The 16793-nt window shown below is 37.1% G+C and overlaps 1 protein-coding gene across 5 annotated transcripts in view; it reads right to left on the reverse strand.

Moving 5' to 3' along the window:
* The window catches only part of ICA1 (islet cell autoantigen 1), a 72716-nt gene that overhangs the window by 26422 nt on the left and 29501 nt on the right, over positions 1-16793 (reverse strand). The gene's annotated exons all lie outside the window — the stretch shown is intronic.

Genomic DNA, 16793 nt, shown 5'->3' on the forward strand with positions numbered 1-16793 from the left:
TACACAGTTGATGAAGGCATTTTGTGCACAGAATAGCTCATTTTTAAAACAGCTTTGTACAACACGCTAAATATTGTATTAACAGAGAACTTTATGTACAGCAAAATTCGTACACAAAATCTAGTTTTCATCCAAGTAAATACGAAATTATCAAAGCAGAAAATGCGATAATTTTTCCTATAACTCCTTCACTGTCACTATAAAATGGTTACCGCCCCCCCCCAAAAAAAAAATCAGTGAAAAAAAAAAAACAACACACGAACTCAAATCAAATACATTTCTTTTTCTTTACTTGCCTAATTCCGAGAGTAAACTTATTTTGTTCAGAATACACAGACTCGGTCACAAAAGATATGACAAACTTGTATGCTTCTGGTCTTCAGAAGTGAATCCAGCACCTTGCAGCAAGTACCTGTGCTCATTTACACAGGAAGGACAACGACATACCTCATAACATAACCTGAAGCATTAGGGTTACCATATTTCCAATCACATTTACCTAAACTCACTTATAGTACATGAGACTTCTGGTCACACAACTACATCCCATACTCCTGGCCTGATCCAGTACTCTAAACACTAGACTACAGCATTTTACTGACTACTGCCCACGGCAGGGGCATTGGAACTAAGACGATCGTTAAGGTTGCTTCCAACTCGAGCTACTCTGTGATTCTACAATTCCACTCTACTTGTGTTGTTTTAGCATATTGAAAGAACTTCAAACTAAAGAGGGCTGTCCATAGCTGGAAGATGTCTTTGGTAGTTAGGATATGTTTTGGAGAGGCAGAGACAGATTTGAATTCTCTTAGAAAGGAGGAAATTGCACCCATGGTTTCCACTTCATACAACAGACCGGGATTTGTGTCTACCTCATGTCTCCAACTCCTTGAAAGACAAGTAAAAAGGCCAGAGAACAAAAAAACTTGTAAAGTTTCTAGTTGCAGTCTTCAGTGACTTAGCAAGAAACAACATCAGTGTTTTATCTTAACATGCAATTAGTGCCTCTTTTGAAACCTAGAACACTGACAAAAAGGATTCATAACACAACATGGAATATCAAGCATATATGCTTGATATGTCTGTATAGATGATCCAAAATACCTAATGCAGTGCTGCGTTACCAAATGACGCACATTTATCTTGCCAACCAGAGAAGATGCAAAAGTATAAGAACTGTTAAATGAAGAATGTTTTTCAGCTTTTTTGATATCCTGAAGGTTTATTCAGCAGAAGCACTCTCCATTTTACAGCAGCAATGTAGGACAGCCCAGGAAGACCACCACATTAATGCATCAGCACAAGCTTTTACCTTTCATGTATAAGTGCATTTTCAATTTGAATTATTATTAGACAACATTTAAAACTACTTGTGGCTTCAGGAATTAGGTATAAAACCTTTACGCTTACGAAGTGTAATCTGCTTAATACCACACAAGTTATAAGAATGAACCTTTGCTTTTCTACTCAAGGGAAAGCTAATGTAATACATATTAATCTTCTCCTTTTCCTTCAATTACTCTAAGACATTACAAACAGGACTTCATTGTGGTTTCTATCCTGCAAATTTTTATTTGTATGTTTTGTTTCACTGGAGCACAACATAAAAAATTCCTTCAAAATCCTGGTCTGAGAAGTGTTGGGAGTTTACTGACTAAGAGAATTGTACCGAAGCAAAGGCAAGGCAGACATTTTACAATAAAAGAGCTCTGAAGCATCTGAAGCGATAGGTGCTAGTTATGAGATTTATGCTGTACAAGAAAATCTTACCATGGCAGCACTGACATAAAAAAAAGACCATTACCCTCCATATTTTCCTTTTTCTAAGGAAAAACAATCTACTTTTAATTTTCCAATGCAAATATCAAAGTACAATATTACAATATAAATATGTAATATTTAATATTACAGAATTCTTTAAAGAGAACACATGAGAAAACAAAGTATTAAATCAATAGCTTGATAAACTTTAAGAAGCCAGATAAAACTGAAATAATTTGAATAGATTGAAATAAATAAATAATCAGTGTTAAGATCCTAAATCCTGGGAGTTTGAAAGTCAGACTCTGGCATGCTTGATTGTAAGGGCGAATATCTGCAAACACAGGTTCCTAAATCTCAGACAGAAAAGGCCCAGCTTTCAAGAGTGCTATCATAAAATAATAATAATAATAGTAATAATAATATTCAGATGCAATCAAAAATCCTGTTCAGTACATTCAGTTACTAAAATATGGATTTGTCATGTGTTTTCAAGAAACCTTTGTGTCTTCTATATTACTACTTTCTTTCAGTCTATCATAACATGGAAAATTTATTTCTAGTAGTAGCCCAGTTTCAGGGAGAATACAGCTAGTGAGGCATCATCTCCAAACCGAACTTAAATCAGATAAATGCACTAACTCATTCTATATACTGTATATTTTTGTCTCAGCACTTTCAGCATAGAAGCAGAAACAGATGCTTTCAGTCTAATTTGTCACCCAGCCTCTCACTTACTCGATCTGAAAAGCATGCACAGTGTGTGTACAGGGTGGAAAAGGGGGGGGAAGTAAATCAAGAGGGAAAAATTCCTGGAATATAGCAAACCTTCCTGCTGGGGGCTCTGGGTAAACTCCACCAGCAGATGGAATCGACACAAATCTCTGCATTAAGTAAGTGTAGCACCTTCTGGCATACCTGATTGTTGTAAAGACTATGGGAAACTGAAATGGAAACTAAAGTAGACTGCAGTTTGAGAACAAATTATGTAGCATACAGCACAGAAAGCATAAGGAACTAGGTTATCACAGTTCCCACAGAACTGTAAGAACACCATTCAAGCTACGAAGTTATGAAAAGGAGCACCCATTACAATTTTACACCAACACATGCAAGCACATGATGATTTTTTTTTTTTTTTTTTTTAAAGTCAAGACTGATGCCACATAATCTGAGAACATAAAAGGTAATGTTTTATACAAAATAACGACTGTAACTAAACTATTCCATGTGCAACATGCGGACTTCCTAAGTCTTGCACAGTACTAAGCCTGATTTTAGTGTGCTTCACTATGTTCTGCATTTTGCAGGCTATACTTCGGCTCAACTGTTCCCTTGAGTGGGAATAGTATTTATTGCATGTATTAATCTCTGTTCCATGAACTTGTAGGAATAACACATAAGAATAATGTTTAAAAAAGAGGTAGCGAACTTCTGTTCGTTTGCCTTAGCCCTTCATTTATGAACTGATGAGAAACACTGATAAAAGTTAATTTTAGGAGATGAAATTTACAAAGTGAGAAATGCCTACCTAGAAAGGAAAACCACTTGGACAGTGTAATAGATCCTAATAATATCTGCCAGGTTTGAAGCTAAGCAGACGTACACCAAATCTGTTCAAGAAGTGGAACAATTCTTGAAAGAGGTAAGAGTTTAGGTAACCTGGAAAAAAGTGTGTAAGTTCCAATGATACATTTCTCAAGTTTGACATTTTGGACTTAATTGCAATTTCTCCTGCTTGAGCACACATTCCCAGGCACCTCACCCTATTAAGCTTGATTAAGCAGATTAACAGTCGTGTTGCAATTCTTATAAAGGACTTAATTACCATTAGTTGTCTACCTGTCTTACTCTTCAAAGCAAGAGAAATATCGTCAGCCTTTCTGCCACAGAAGAACAGCAGAAATATCAGCTCTGAAGTATTGGTTAATTCTGTGTGATGAGTGGAAAAAATGCAGATATGCCTGCCCTACAGACTGCCTTTTTCTTCTATTCCTATACAAGACTAGCAGAGTAGAATTGCTACCCATGACTCAGATCCCAGTCACTACAGCAGTACAAGCAAATAAAGCTTTGGAACAGCGTTATTGAAAACTGAAATGTCCTGTTTCAAGATTGTTTCTGTGTATTAGAAAATCCATGAGAAAAGACAACAGATGTAAGTGAAAGCTAAATTAAACATATATTAGGCCAGTTGTGTTGTAAGCTATAAAGATTCTGGAAAGGAGACTGAGAAAACGTTCTGGTATCCAAAGGGGCATAAAACTCTCATTATGTATGGACTTGATCAAGGCAAGTCTATCATAAGATAGAACACAGCAAAAAGACTTTTCAGCAATGTAAGACCATTTTTTTTTTAGCAGCTGAAACATTTATAGTGAGAACATCAAACATTCAGCTGAAACAGTGATATCCAACATAACATGATGAAATCAATCTCTATTCAAATAATTGCAAATACCTACTAGCAGTTTACCTGACATAATTACCCAGAAATTTTAGATTTAATTGGAATATCTAATTCACTTGTTCGGAGTTCTCACTGCAGCATGTTCATACAGTCCTGGAATTGAACGTACACAATAAAGCAAGAGTGCTAGAAGTACCGCAAAGAAAGAAGAGGGGGAGTAGGGGAAGCAGAAGAAATGCTATAGCATTCTGTAGCAGAATACAGAGAAATGCAGCTTAATATGGGTTAGTGAACCAGTAGCAGCATTTTGCTGTATTTACTGGGACAAAGAACAACCATGTTTCTCTGTCAAACAGCTAGATCTGAAACATTGTGTACAAACAAGGTGACCATAAAATCTTCATCATATGCTGGTAAAAGTGTTTTGTTTGTTTTTTTCTTTAATCACATTTCTAGTCAGAACAATTAAATCTCCATGACTGATATATATTTTGCTGTGCTTTTACTCTGACGAAGCTGTCTAAAGAAAAGAACTAGTAGAAAGTCACTTTGTAATTGAAATGTTATTCCCCCAAACCTGGTAGCTTGCATGCAAATTCTGTCATTCAAACCAGCTCTATTATACCTATTTTCACTATAACATCCTATTTGAATTTGTGTGTTAGCATCATTCTTACACTCAGTTTTCCTTCTCACAAAATGTAATCAAAATGTGAGACAAAGTAATAGCTGTACTAGTTTTAATTCTCACATAAGAACAATAGTCTTTGATGATAATTCCCATTTTCATCTATCCCCTTTGATTTCAATACTATTGCTCATTATTATGTAAAATTTGTATTGCAGCAGGTACTGAAGGTTTCAATGAGAGGAATCCCACTGCATCAGACACCAAAAAGCACCAAATAAGTTACAGGTCTTGCCCCAGTGATATGCAATACTGAAGTACAAGCCCCATTGTTTGAAGGATGGATGTTTAAACTGGGGCTGCGCTGGGAAAACAAGCCTTGGTAAAACTTTTCTAAGTTTCACTAAGCATGGATGCCAGCCATGCTAGCACCAAGTCCAGCACCAGCACACACTGTAAGAGACCATGCAATGCACCTGCACAGAAGCCCTGAGATGAGACCACCCTGGGCATCTCCGAAGTAGTGGAGTCAGGCACTTGGTAATGCAGGCTGAAAGCAAAGCACAGAAGGTAGAAGAAATTAAAAGGTTCCTTCACAAGGTAGGAATCCCTCCTATTTTCAAAAAAAGCAAAAACAAAAACAAACACTACCACCTAAACATCCCTATCATGTAGCCATGATTGTGAACAGCGTGCACTATTCTTGACTTGGGTAGTACAGTTCTCTTAAACCTTCAGTGCAGTACACACTTCAGTACATGTGCACGCACATGCACAGCTCTACCACCAACACCTACCAGCTAAAAAGCATCAGAGCTGCCACAGGGTGTCTGGACAAAACACATTCAAATGAGCTTCAGCCTTCAACTGTGCTTCTTTATCTGAGAATTATGAGAGTTTGAAGGGATTGGATTTTTCTTCTGCTTCTACTGTTTTGTAATAAGAATATAAACATATCCTGACTAAAGTGAAGATAAAACTGAACTCAAATTACTGCTTAACGTTTCATGCTTTGCAGGGGGCTTTTTTTGCACACTGTGTACCATTTCTCATGGGTAAGGCCATAGGATTTTAAACTTCCCTCTCTCTTCTCCTTCTGTCCCCCTCTGGAAGATGCTACGGACAGGAAAATTTCTGTGCACCAAGCATGGAAAGGATTACATGACAGAACTAGATTTCACATGGACACTTTACACCGACACATGATAGCTTTGACACAATGTACAGCTCTAAATAAGTGTGTAGCATGCAATGCATAATACAATGGAGTTTCTTAGGCCCATGAAATTAATAGAAATAAAAATGCCTTTTGTGTTCTACTCCCATCAGTGGCTCTGATGCTACACCACAGAACTGGAGTTTTAATTATTTTTTCATCAGGGAACTGATTGTACTCTCACAGCTTACTTCTGCTTCTAACATGCCGTGCTGACCTGAGGCACTACATATATTATAATTTGAAAAGGAAAATTTGAAGAGCCTTTTAAGAAGCTATATTTAAGAAACTTTGCAAGGTTGCATTACTTAGAACCTAAACTGAATATACAAACATACATATACATATTTATCACTAGAGATCATTATAATCTCCCAGAATGGAACAGAACAACCTGAAAGTCTTTTAAGGTGGGATGATAATATTCTGTACTTTAAACCCATCGGCAATTACAACATTTAAAACCTTAGCTACCTAGAAAACAACATAATTAGGTAATAGGTGAAGCTTAATCAGGTGCAAATATACTAAGTTTTCAGAGTTGTGTTTTTTTTTTTTTTTTAAATCAGATTTGTCGTTAGCTTTAGCTGAACTAATAATTTTAAAATACTGCAATTTTGGATATTAAATAAAACGAATTTATACTTCATTTTCTTTTTTTTTTTCTTTTCTTTTTTTTTTTTTTTTTTTTTTTTAATATGTTAAAAACACTTCATTAAAATGTCCAGGTATTTGTGGGTAACAAACCTTTAAACTCCAGGAAGCACTAAGAGAGATCCATTATTTTTTGTGATTCTGCGATTGTCAATACATATCCTGATAGGACAGGGCCCATTTTAGCAATTCTTTGAAAGCCACTGTAACTCCCATAGTAATCTTCAAAGTTGTAGTCACTATTTTGCCAAAATTTTCCCTTATGCATAGCTGAATCATTCATACCTTATCCAGCTTTGAGAAGTTTTGTAGCTTTTCTTGAAGTGTTCCTAGATAGTTGCTTTGTATTTGCCTAGAGAGTTTAGGGACAGAACAGATCAATCACATAACATCTCTCCTGCGCTTGCCCTAAGGCACATCTTCCAGAAAGACACACTAGGTGCAACTAGTTTAGCCACTGACATCTACACCGTTACTCTGCAGTCTTTAGTTTGTGCTGGCCAGCTCTGCATCCACTATTGACTCTAGAGTTTGATTCATGTTACCCTAAAACCACCCATTTCCTTTCATTGAACTAAAAAAGGAGCTTTTGATGATTAGCTTAAGTGCAGACATCTACGTAGCAACTATCAGAAGTTAAAGGCAAGGAATCCTAACCTAAGTGATGTCTGGAAATAAAACAAGCTCCTTTATTGCTAATAACAACCATAACTATTTAAATATGTGCTCATTTACTATTTGAATTCATGTAGGATAAGCTTCCAATAAATGATTCTTGCTAAACTCCTGAAAAGGGGACTGAGGAGCTTCGGGAACTTATATACCACAGTCAATCCAACTCTCCATCTTCTCTTTGATAAGTGAGACAGACTGACCTAGAAACACCTTGTCTAAAGCAATTTCCCCTAGTCCTCAAGTTACCTCTTACAGTTTTTGATTCTCTCTCTCTTTATCTCTCTGCCCCTCCAGTTTTTCAGGCCAGAAGTGTGGACTGCTCAGAAAAACTGTCTCAGTTTCCTAGGAATCCTGCTGCTGGCTAAGCTACACCTTCACAGAAGATCTTGACAAAAATTGGCACAGACACCTTGCAAATGCAGCTGCATTGCTGCAATTAGCGATTAGCTGCCTGAGAGCAGAAAAGAGAGATATAGAAAGAGATGAAATTACAATTAAGTGTACAAAAGAGCTCCTAAATACAGGACTCCATTATGCTCAGGATACAAATGTATGCCAAACTACGATTTCCATTCTCTGTTTTTTTTTTGTTTGTTTGTTTGTTTTTTTCTTTAACTGCCTAATGCTTTTCTTTCTTTTTCCCCGCCTGTGTAGCTTTTTCCTAATTTCTATCCCTACCCCTATCCTCCCAGTACTTTGGGTCAGATACCTGCCTTTTTCTTCCTGTTTCAAGACCCATGTCACCTAGTTGGCTGTCTGCAACATGTTCTTCTGTGGTAAGCCACTCAGGTCAAGGACAACGTCATGGCAAGCAGCAAAGTGCTTAATGAACCTTCCTGTATTTTGTTTTTTCCTTAAGAGCAATATATAAGGTAACAAAATATGTTATTGGAAACAGTGCTATTTTTAAATCCCAACAGAGGATTTTTTTTCTAAAGGATATTATACAAATATATTTACAAAACAGCAAGGTCATGGACTCAAGCCACCATTTTTGTGGAATATGAAATCTGCTGTTTGTGTCACATTTCTGTCTAATCTCCCTCTTAAGTTTTTCAGTACTCAGCCTGTAAAAATTTTACTGCCTGGAGTCTATTGGCTTACATGCCATGTAACTCCAGCCTGGCAGTAATGACTAAGCCATGGTCAAGCCTGCTTGCTTCATAACCACTGACGATCAGCAGATGTAAGCAATTCTGTGACCCCTGTGAGGATATAAAATTATGGGTGACTTGAATATTCTTCCTTTTTTCCCCCAAAAAAACAAAGGCTGGTTGTACCATCTTCTAATATATTCAAAGATGGCTATCATGGAAATTGAATCCTACTGAGAAGCTTTCCTCTTTGGTTTATACAAATACACAAACACCTTACTCATTTCTCTTTCCCTTTTCCTACCACCTCCCTTCCTTCCTAGCTCTGTTTATTCCTGCTGTTTTGCACTGTACCTCTCTTGTGTCTCTTTAGGTATGTGGAGAAACAAGTACCTACTCACACATTGTGTACTTGGTTCCATGAATATTATACAGTGGCATGAAGATTTTTTTCCCCACTGGATATTTTTCTTCTGCCCAGAGCCAAGATGGATCTGCAAAAGTGTACCAGTTTGGCCTTAGAACTGAGGGGAAAAAGCTACATTACTCTGGAAAGGGAAAAAGGCAGGTAGAACAAATGTATGATCAAAGATGTAACTAGCTTCTATAGGAAGAATGATTAGGGTTTTTCAGTATGGAAAAAAAAGCTGAATAAGGAGAGTGTTGGGAGGCCATCAGATCGCATATACAAACATTGGGAAAGACTATACATTGGCCAACGCAGGAAGCAGAGAGCATTATACTAAACCAGCAGTTTGGGTCAACAGAAGGACAGTGGATCTTTATATAACATCTGTGTTAGTAGGGCAACTCTCAATCATAGCAATACATTGTGAGAACCAGAGTTCAAAAGGCAAATGGTCAATTTTATAGAAAAAAACAACACTGCAGCTTATGATGCATCCATTGGTCACAGTATTATAAGAAAATATCAACATATATTTCCTCTGTGCAACTGGTTGCTACCATTGGTCACAAACAAAGATATTGGACAGATAGCGGGATGAGTTTGAGCTAACGCATCCATCGTTAAGAATCAGGTAACCTTGAGGCAGGTCAAGGTGGCTTTGTGAGCAAGGTGCTGTGCTGGACTCCCACTGGCTTGGTGCCTTCTCATGGTGCTGCCTGAGAGCTGTTCTGTTATGGATACTTCCATTTTTCCAAAAAGGTATTAATCTCTTTTCTTACTGCAGTAATAGCAGGTTTTCCCTTACGACAATTCAAAAGCACATTGAATTAAAGAATTTTATAACTCTAAGAGTGTTCATCTTCAATTGCCAGGGTGTATTCAAGCACTGTGTATGCCCAAACATGCCTAAATAATAGAAAGCATGTACAAATACTCCCTATATTGTAACTGTATGACAGCAAGTAGGCTTTGCATTCACAGATTCATTTGGGGAAGGAATGGGAGCAATTTTCAAACACTCCAACATTTTTACAATTATATCTGTAGTGCAGAGAGAAGCCCAGATCTCAATATTTTATTTTCACAAAATTCTGTACACCACTCCACCTAAGTCTACATATACATATACACACACACACATATATATATATAAATTTGAAACCCCAGGTCTGAATATTCAGACCTGGGGTTTCAATTTTGCAAACTGCCAAAACCTACTAGATAGGTCTAGCTTGGTTTCCAGTATCCATTGCCCAAGCATGCAGGCACCACTCCTCTCTTCTTGTTCAAGTCCTAAAGTCCTACAGGGTTTTCTGCTGAGTGAAACTTGTACTCATGATATTTAAAAGGGGAGTGGTGCACTGAACAGTAATATCATCTATATGAATCCTCTAGAAAAAGCATATATACAGCTAATTTTTTTTTCTCCTTTTTATAATTTTTGACAAGGCAGTTTGCTAAAAACAAATATTGTTAGAGGAGCCCTACTACTGGTTTAGATATTCTAGTCAGAACCGGTCCATCAGTTAAAGATACCCCAAATTCATGTGCCAAAGGTCTTCATGGTATTCAACCAACAAGGTATTCTGCTTGAATACATCTCAGGAGAGTCCTTTTCTTTTCCTTCTCTGTTTAACTTTCTGAGCTGAATCTGACACCTTTTCCACCCTACTATTAATACTGTTGTAGTGCAAAGATCTGGATCCAAATGCATCTTTGTAGCAGCAAAATTTTGTTACATCCAAATCAAATATCTTCGAGACATGGCAACAGTCTGTGGTGAGTAACATTGCTGCTCTCTGTGCAAAATAACTTTCTGAACAACTGCCCTGCAGCAATATGAATACACTTTCTCCTCCATTATTAAAAAATAATTTAGTCCCTTCAGAGAAAAAACAAAACAAAACCAACAGACTGAGAGGTACAGCCCAATAGCAACAGAAAAACTCTTAAGTTTGTTTTGCTAAGGAGATCTGGAGATATGTTCTTCTTCCTTCCCAATTTCCCATGCCCCTCCAGCATGGCCCAACACAAGGAGACATGGTCATATTATTTGGTGAGAGCAGCCTCTGTTGAATCCTTTTCACATAACCAGCAGCTGGACACAGCCCTAGCTAAAGTTACATTTCTCAGCACAATCCAGCAAGTCCAACCAGCCAAAATCCAGAGAACAAATCTTTAGCTGTAAGCCTCACAACAGCTTTTACAAACAGAGCACCACAGCGCAATTGCAGAATATGAATCCAACCACTCTACTAGCAATGAACTATTTGCAACAAAACACACAACACAAAGCAAAAACAATAAGCCAGCTTTAAGAAAAAGATCTATCAAACACAGGATGCAACTGACTCAGGCATGAGAGGTGGGTCACTTCCATAACTCCAATCATGACTTCCTATAAAACAGGGAAAAGTCTGTTAAATTTAAGAAGCAAAAAGCAGCAACAGTAAGTCTTCAATCCATCAGATGCACACTCAAAGTCATTACTAAAATTAAGATCACAGCACAACATAACCACACACTAAAACTCAGGCAAAGCAAAAAACATGACTGAGTCACACCATCTTACGACATTCAAGTTCAGTCCTAGAGATGGAGGAGATGTGTTACTTTTCTGCAGCTTAACTGAAGTGTTTTAAAAATGACTTTGAATTAAACACTTGCTAAGCATGTTTAAACAAGACTTTATTTACTTGATTTAAGCTGTGAAGAATACATTTTTAAGCTAAGTTCATATATGCTATTATCAAAACACAGTGAACATTTGCATTGAGTTTCACACCAGTTAAACTACATTTAGGCAACATCTTTCAGAAGAGCAGCTCATCTGTACAGCCATTCCTATTCCCAGAAGAAAAAACTCAACAACTCCTATTGGTACTATTGGCTTTTTCTTTCCAAAAATCTTGCCCTACTTTTCAAATACATAGCTCAGTGCTCTTTACATGGTACATACCAACTTCCCCATCTCCTGCCTGTGCAGAGTGAAAGAAATGAACTCCAAACAAATGTGCCTACACTGTATGTAGGGTATGCTCTGACCTCAGGGGCTTTGACCCAATGAGCCATAGCCCTTGTGCCAGATGAGGACATGGGACAGAACTGGGGCACTGTCAGCAGCTCCATCCCCACTGACACCACTGCTGGATGCATGAGGCTTCTCCTCTATTTTGGTTAGGCATATGGACAAACTCCTTAGGGTTAAAGTAATCTTTATAACTTTGAACTGTGCCAAAGAAGGAGCAGTTGCCATGCAGTCAGGTACATGACAGCTGAGAGCAAGAACACCAGTGGAATCTCCTCAAAACCTGCTCACATTGGGTGAACGCAATTTCCCTGGCCATCTGGTATTTACATGACAAAAAGGGGTTTTATACTGTTAAAAACAAACAAACAAACAAACAAAAACTAGAACAGCAGCTGTGAACGGGCCACAAAGCAGGAGCACATTCAGGGTAGCTACACAGGGTGGCCACAGTGACACACAGAGCCTTGACGGGGCAGAACACAGCCACTCATGCAACTGCTAGGTCTGCATGACTGCAGGCCTTGGCCTGCTGCAACTTTCTACACCCACATCCTCCCTCAAAGTCTTTTGCTTTGTTGTAAAGGGAAGATGGACTTTGTTTCGATTCACGTGGCAGATGAAGCCTCACTCAAACCTCTTACTTGGCCTGACCAAATCCCTGTCAAACCTGCGACAGGAATAATTTCCAGTCCAGGAGAGGAGTTCACAGGCATAAACTGTGTGAGAGCAGCATTACCTCTCACAGGGTAAACACTTTCTGGCTACTCTTTGATTATCAGCCAACACATAACATATCACTCAAGCAATTGCAATGGAAAGATTTTTCACAGTACTTCATTTTTAGCTTGGATCAATACAGAAATTGTTTTCAGAAGGGAACAAATAGAAAATGACAATTTAAAGGAAGGGAAGGCAGTAACCATCTAGCATCTAACCTTCCTAGCAGGTCTGCTTTTTCTACCTTAAGCAGCCTACATATGTGCCTCAGCTTTCTGTTGGTGACAAGTTTCAGTATTAGTCAAACTCAGGATGTGTGCTATACTAAGCTGAAAGAAAAAAAAAAAGTATTTACACTAATGGAGACCTCGAAGCAATGACAATGCACAGAAAATAATTACCAATGATTTCTCTGTTCTGTTGACCAAGAAACTCTTAACTGCAAACAGGACAACACTCACTTAAGTAGCATTACTTCATAGTTTTGGGATAGACTTTTACATTATGAGGCCCAAATGTAGTTCCAGTAGTAAGCACGCATCTGTCAGTCTGCAGTTGTGAGTAATTACCACAACTACATGCTTGGACACATACTATTCCTAACTGTAAACGGGTGCACATTTTTGTACAAGAATATACATCCTCTTTAGGGAAGATATTGTTCCTGGTAACCAAAAACTCAGAACATCTCCTCAAATGACTGTGAGGGAGTTGATAAAATCCAACAGTTCTTTGCACACATGCATGTAACTCAACACAGTCTGAATGCAGTCATTTTGGGGATACTATGATGCAAGTCTGCAAGATGCCAAAAATGGTTGTAAAGATTTCTAGCAAGAAGTGGGCCAACCAAAGGAGATGGCAAAGGCAAAGAAATAAGCTTTCAGATATAAAAGATCTTCATCAGCTCTAAACCAGAAGAAACCTGGACTTAGTATTAAATGTACTGAGAACTGCTCCGCGTTTTTTCCACAAGTCAATTGTGCCGATTATATTATGGAAACTGAGAACCAAGGATGGTTGGCACACATGGAGCTGGGGAGGTGTTGGCAAGAGGAGAGCAATTAGGCAGTTACGCCCCACAGGAGGCAGAGAAAGGTTGTCAGGACTGAAAGACCAGCAAGAGGGGTTATGTAAAGAAAATTGCAATACAGTGTAAAACTAAACTCTCTACAAGATTTTATTCACCTAGTAATTATACAGTTCAGTTTCCATCTCATTTACTGAAGATGTGGTGGAGGTCTTCTTGAATCCTTTAGGTGCAATATCCTCACAGCTAGAAAGTGTCATTTACGTTTTTTCATTTATTTGCCTCCAGATTAAATTCTTCATGGTCTGAGCAAGACTGTTATTTGACTTCCAGTCCCTTTTGAGTAGGCGGACAGGGGAAATGAATCAACTGGAATGGGATGTGAAAAGCTCATGCTTAGAGGCACTAGCATTTTCCCCAGTTAAAGCACCGTAATACACTAAGCTGGCCTTCAAGGTCCTCTTGGCCAACACAAATGATGGCAGCATACTTGGGATGGGTGGATACGAGATAATGCTGGGGAATGCAACTGACACACTGCAGACCTTATCAGTATGACACCAACACTCTAAGAAAAATACCTGCAACATCACCACGATGACCAGGTTGCCTTTAATTTTTACTCCCTATATGCTCTCACTGTTGTGAGCATGAAGTTTACAGTGCTAATGCAAGAAAAGAAGCTGTACAGTTGAATTTCAGGTTTTGCTTTCTATTTAATCTTTTTCCGCATAGATAATAGAATGACACTTACTGATTTGCATTGTTGTACTTAATCCTGTACACTACTACTGCTCCAGTGAGAAACACAACTAAGCTATATATTACCTGAAATGGCAATGCTGTTAAATAGAAAAATAAATGCACGATGATTAATAGGTTTCATGGTTGGTGTTTAATACACCGGTGAGTATACCTCACTCGTATACCTCAAAACACTTTAATTATATTTTGTCCAGCTGCAAACTTAGAAAGATTTTAGTTATTATAAAACAAAAAAACAAAACAAAAAACAATCTTACTGCATTGCTTTTTTGACCTTACATTGTCCTATCACAGAAAACATTTAAAATCTAACAGGGTTCAGGCAGAATATCCCTAAAATAAAAAAAAAATAAATAAAAAGATGAAATGTCACATTAGCCATTTCTCTGGTTAGAATGGTTTTGTGTTTTTTAGATTATTTTTTCTTTTTCATTCATATCTTCAATTTGGTTTCATTATGTTAAGAAAAATCAAACTTAGCATCTTTGTAAAGATTCAAAGCCTATGTAGCACATTACTGAACAGCAAAGGCCTTACGAAGTGAAAGCAGATGGACTACATTATGTATGTGCCCAGGCATTTTAGGAAAGTATAAAAAGGAATTCCTGGGCAGTGGCGACCATAGAAAAACTTGGTTCTCTTGTGTAAACAATGTTTTCCCCAACAGCTGTATTCCCCTTCCTGTTTATTCTTCTCTCCTGCAGAATTCTCTCAGTTCAGTCACATCTGTATTTCATTTATTTTTAAAAAATATTTCTTTAGCTATCCTCCTAGCCTTCCGGATTATTAAAACTGAGAGAATTTTCCAAATCTCATTTCTCCTTTCACAACCTATCTTGTTTACATTTTTACACTTCATTTAGGTTCTGAATTCACATAATGATCCATGTGGGTTAGGGGCTTTACCCACACAGACTGGTTTGCAAGGTTAGAGCATTTGAAATTGCCTACGCAATCATAATTTCCTTCAGATTTTAAGATCAAAACAGAGCAGGATAATTAAGTGAAAACAGCATTTGGTAGTTCCTTTCTTCTTGAAATTAAAAAAAAAAAAAAAAAAAAAAGGAAGATTACATTGAATGCTTACACATTCAATAATTATTGGACTTCAGAAAAAGTCTAATAAAATAAAGTCTAAGAAAAATTGTTGGAGCACAATGTTTTTCACATCATATTTGAGAGTGCTTGTTTAATGCAATAATTATTGTTGCAAACCCCAACGTTAAAGTTTGACTTAACACCATTATTGATTTCAATCACTTATCTTTTTAAAAATTATTATTGTATACTTTTATTTGCTATATTCTGTTGAAGCATTACAAGTTTTTCTGATTATAAGAACAGCAATTTTAGCCTGCTTTTTCTTGGTATACATAAAAGTCTGAAGTTGCACAAGAATTAAACCAAGTCCACCATTTTTTGCATTTCAGCTAGGTTACATTAAACAAGATCATCCAAAAATATATTGTATTTGTAGTCTAACACTTCATTTTATTCTTTTTACAGCCATTTTGCTGGCTCTTATATCTCAGATTCTTCTTAAAAATAATTGAAGAGATGATGAACCACCTCTCAAGGGCAAGCATCAATCTCTGGAAGCAACTATATTCTACAAGCAATACATCTTAAGATGATGTAATCTGTTCCAAGAAGCTTGCTTCTATTTTTAAATAGCATCCTCTTATCATGCTTTTAAAAGGGCATCTCTATCACAAATTGTTACTTTGCTTTTAACCCAGTAACAATCATCAGTGATATTTAATATACATGAAATGGCTTCAGAAAATCATTGATTTTATCTCATTGTCTACAGCAATCCTTACAAATAGTACTTGAAATGGTAATTTAAATTTATAAGACTATAAAATACTTACACTGTGAAAAACATTTCTGCTTAAGGTCATGCTGTCAAAAAAAAGTACATCTTTTACAACCAACTAAAAATGCTTAAATATTTTGTATGTAAGGTATCTTGGACTGCTTTGGTTTCTCCACTTAATGCTACTGAAATTGACATTGGAGAACCTGGAAAAAACATTACAGCAGGAATTGCACAAAGAAGACATTCTCAGCACTTAAACTCCACCTGACTTCACAAGGAGAAACAATAATGACAAAGCAAAAGCTGTGATTTTGTACAAAGAGCACTATTTACATGTTTTGATTTTCATTACCATGATTTACAGGTAAATCATTAAATTTAACACTTCCAGAATAATATACTTCCATAATAAATAAAAAAAATGCTAAAAAGAAATAACGCTCCTTCTGTTATTCTCTACCAGAATGAAAGCAAATGTAGTCTTGATGCTACAAGCACCTCACAAGAAGTGAAGTATGTAGGTATTGTTTATCATCATATTATAAGAATATGCTATTATCTCTGCGATCACTTGCTACACT

This window comes from Aythya fuligula, chromosome 2 (genome assembly GCF_009819795.1).
Source record: "Aythya fuligula isolate bAytFul2 chromosome 2, bAytFul2.pri, whole genome shotgun sequence".
Taxonomy (NCBI): Eukaryota; Metazoa; Chordata; class Aves; order Anseriformes; family Anatidae; genus Aythya; species Aythya fuligula.